Here is a 4,627-nt window from a genome sequence, read left to right as displayed (position 1 = left end):
AGTTTGCCAAGTGACATTTAATTAAGCAAGTTTACCATGAAAGCCTAAGTATAAACATGCTTTTCAAATAGGGGAACTGTTTTGCCAAATATTCTATGCTAAAAAAAAGGGAGATTACCATTTGAAGTGCAAAGCAGTTTCGGACACTGAGCAGGCTTGAAGGAAGTTGAAATTTCCAGTCCAACTAAGAAGATTTGATACTCAAATTGTAAGGTAAGCATGTTAAGGTGCTTACGACGAAATCTTAGAAGAAAGTTTAGTTGAATAGTGATTGGATTTTAAGATATGGAATTTATAAGAATGAAATTCGAACTTATCATATGGATGAATAAGCAGGCAGCTGAGTCACTAAGGTATGCAACAACGCATAGGCGCAAAGTAAGGCATATGGAACAATTATCGCATAGTCACAAAGGTATGGCATTGAGGTTGTGCACCCGGTTGAGAGGGTAGCTAGTCCATAGCCAAGGAAGAGGTAAAATGGTTAAGTATAAATGATGCGATGATCCTGATCATGATGCAATTAGATTAATCTATGCGATGATGTTAAGTTAAGTGTTATGTAGGCTCAAAAGGGAGCTAGTAAACTAACTAAGGGATCTTTCCTAATTTCAAGACAGATGCAAGATAGGAAAGGCTTACATACCCCTTGGATAAGTAACTTAAGACAATGAGTGACAATGTTTTAATTAATGATTTCCCACGCATATCTAAAAGACATGTTGGTTTATACCATGATTTTTTTTACGCATGCTTTACTTATATAAGTTGATCGCATGATCTATATTTTCAACGAATGTAAATTTAAATGAGTGTAGCATGAAATCGCAATATGTTCATGATTATGTTATGAAACATGATGTTTTCAGTAAAAGCATTTTATAAGCATGTTAAGTTTTACAAGGCACTATGTGATGTTATGATTTATGACGCATGACTATGTTTTATAAGCATCTTGCTAATGTAATGAAATGTTTTAAATGTTTTGTTTTGTACAAGCCCCACTCCTTTAATTGGTACAGAAGGTATGGTAAGTTACAGAAGGTATGGTAAGTATTGGGATATATATCCTAAAACTCGTTGGGGTTGTAAATTTAACATATTCTATTTTGAAATAAAGATGTTATTGAGTATATATTTTGCACTTATTCAATAAATATGTTATTGAGTATATAAATTGCACTTATTCAATTAATATGTTATTGAATATATAAATTATACTTGTAAAAGCCTAAATCCAATATAAGATCCATGGCTATTACATGAGTACTTGGACTTTATGTGGAGATATAAAATGGATCAAGTTGGAATAGATAGCCAAAATGGTCTATAGTATACAAATAAGGTTGGATACCTTATTCTGGTAACACTATCGGATGTGGCCCACTTTGTATTTAGTACAAACGATGTGATCCTAAATCGTTCATGTGGAGACATGTAAGTGGAGGCGTCCTATGCAATGAGTATGTATAAGAATGGACCGATAAATAAGTCACTCTTGTTTTATAACGTAGTTTACTATTTAAGACTGATTGTTTCAAAACGATGACCTAGGTAACTCTGAAGAAACTCTAAATAGAGAACCAGTAAGCAGAAGCGGATTATTCCAAACTCCATTGAGAAATAACACAAACAATTACAGTCTAAAAGAACATATAAATGATTCTTTTAAGAATAAATAAGGGATAAAGTATGCAATACCTTTGAAGAACCCTTTCTTTAAGTATCCCTCGTTCGTTCAGCAACGCGTCCAACAGAACGAACTTGAACACAATGATCAGAACTCTATCTCAATATGCAACTGGATAAACCTCGACCTTCGAACAAAATAAGAACACCACCATAAAGGTTACCTTGGTATTCTCGACGTGAGAATCCAGTAGTTGTGGGCTCGTATGACTTTGGTTAGAGGAATGAAGGAGGTAAACAATCGAGTAGACGATCAAGTAAATAAGAGAAGGAAGAAGTCTATCGTATAGACTTGATACTCGATCGTGTATTAAGAAGAAGCCTATTGCATAGACTTGCTACTCGATCGTATAGCAACGAGTAACTATCGTATAGTAAACTCGATACTTGATCGTTTAGGCTGTGAGATACTATTGTTTAGTAAAACTCTTTTACTCGATAGTTTTTTCTTTTGTTAGACGATACGAATGAATCATCATTTGATTTGGAAAATAAGTTTCCTTTTTATCTCACAGTTACCATAAAACCGCAAATAACCTCCCATTCAAGTCGGTTATTAAGAAAAAGAATAATTGATTATCACATAATTAATATATTATAAATAAATATAATAATTAACTTATCATATTATATTTATAACATATAGTTTTAATATTTCATCATATGAAACACATAAACTATAGTTCTTTTTCTATTTTATGGTATTTAATATAAATCACATTTATATTAATTCCTCCAATGATGATGTATCAAATACATCATATCAATTATATTACATATAGTTGAATTTTCCCTTGTTAATATGAACATTTCAACCTAACCCAAAATCTGATTCTCAACTTGAATCCATTGAGCTATCAAGGGGACCTTATGGACCTGTAGCTTGAAGCTCCAATGTGACGTGAATAACTTACTAAACTCTTTAATTGTGATATTCACTATCTGTAAACTGTCGGATACTCCACTAAAGACCGACAATTGTACTCTTCGCATTACAAATATATTTCTGTGTCCATATAACCAATCAACAGTGTGATTACCCTTTAAAAATTGCTCGTAATTATGGTAGGGCCAATTTACTGTTTTGCCCCCATAGTTACGTCTAACTCCTTAAGTACCACTAATTTCTCTAATGAACAATAAGTCATAGCTCCACTATGACTGAGTCCTCTCTTCTCAAGAAAGGGTGTGACCATTATGTTCAAGACCCATAATCAGCCCTTAAGGAAACAATTTATCTACTTACTCCTGCTTTAGAGAATGAGTGAATTTCATTTTGTGTAGTTGAGTTTCCAGCTCTCCAATCAAACAAATCCCCAAAATGGTAGCCTTGTTGAGTTGAAAATCTGACCACTCTCACCCATATAAATCAAATGACCGCCCTCATGAGCAGGAGTTTCCAACTCACACAGGATTAAGATCATGTCACCTATGGTTATTCTAGTGAAATGTAATTCTTAATTATCAATGGCGTTATATAAAGAGACAAATCATTTTGTGGTCCAGTCTTATACAAACTCTTTGTATAGGATACTCCCGCTCGCACGTCTTCACATGAATGGTCAGGATCAGACCATTTGTAGCACTTTACAACACTTGTAACATCTACAAAGTGGGTCGTATCCGTAGTATCACCAGGATAAGGTATTCCTCCTTTGTCCATTTACTACAGACCATTTAGATTATTACTGTTGGAATTGGTGTCCTAATTCTCCTGGAGTCTCATTGTTTTGTAAAGATATACATTGTTTAATGAATAAAATAAGTGTTATTTAATTCTGGCATTTACTCATATCCAATAAACAAAGATCCTTGGTTATCTTATGTGAACTCATGTATATGTGATATACAAGTAGATTATGCCTTAAGTGATAACCTAAATAGGTCTGTAGTATAAAGATTAAGGTGGGATATCTGATCCTGGTGACACTACGGATACGGCCCGGTTTGTAAAGGTTTGCAAGTGTTGTAAACTACTACAGATGGCAGATCCTAACCATTCATGTGGAGACGTGCGAGCGGGGGTGTCCTATACAAAAAGTTTATATAAGACCTAGACCACGAGATGACTAGAATCTGTATATAACATCGTTGTACTAGAGACTTGCATCTTACATAAACGACCATAGGTGACACGACCTCAATTCTGAATGTTTTGGGAACTTATGCCTTTGAGGGAGGTCATTTGATCAGTATGGGTGAGAGTGACAAGATTGCCAACTTAACATGCCTACCTTTTTGGGGGCTTGTCTGATATGGGAGCTGGGAACTAAATCCACAAAATGGAATTCACTCCTTTCCCGAAGTAGAGATAAGTAGAAAGATTGCTCCCTTAAGGGCTGATTCTGGGGCTTGAACATAGTGGCCACAACTTTTCTTTAGAAGAGAAGACTCAGTCATAGTAGGACTATGACTTATGTTCATTAGAAGGATCAGTGGTACTTAAGGAGACAGATGTAACTACAAGGGCGTAACGGTTATTGGCCCAACTATACTTACGAGCGAAGGGTTGTCGCATTGTTGATTGGTTAAGATGGACACATAATATATCTGTGGAAGGAGAGTTCTGCTGTCAGTCTTTAGTGGAGTGCCTAGCAGTTAACAGATGGTGGATCCCATGGCTAAAGAGTTTATTTAGTTATTCACGTACCGTTGGAGATTCGAGCTACAGGTCCATAAGGTTCTTTTGGATTCAGTTGAGGATCGATTCTTGATGTTGATTTGAAATGTTCAAATTGACAAGAGGTATTTTGATTATATATGATATAATCGGTATGATGTATGAAATATATTTAATGGAGGATTTATGTAAATGAGATTTACATTAAGTACCATGGAATAGAAAAAGAACTATGGTTTATATGTTTCATGAGATGAAATATTAAAACTATACGTTATAAATATAGTATGATAAGTTGGCTATCATTTATGTTTATAA

The sequence above is a fragment of the Benincasa hispida genome, chromosome 11, assembly GCF_027475165.1.
Source record: "Benincasa hispida cultivar pf3 chromosome 11, pf3_genome.v1.1, whole genome shotgun sequence".
NCBI classification, from domain to species: domain Eukaryota; kingdom Viridiplantae; phylum Streptophyta; class Magnoliopsida; order Cucurbitales; family Cucurbitaceae; genus Benincasa; species Benincasa hispida.
The sequence above is the reverse complement of the archived record's forward strand: the minus strand, read 5'-3'. Positions refer to the sequence as shown.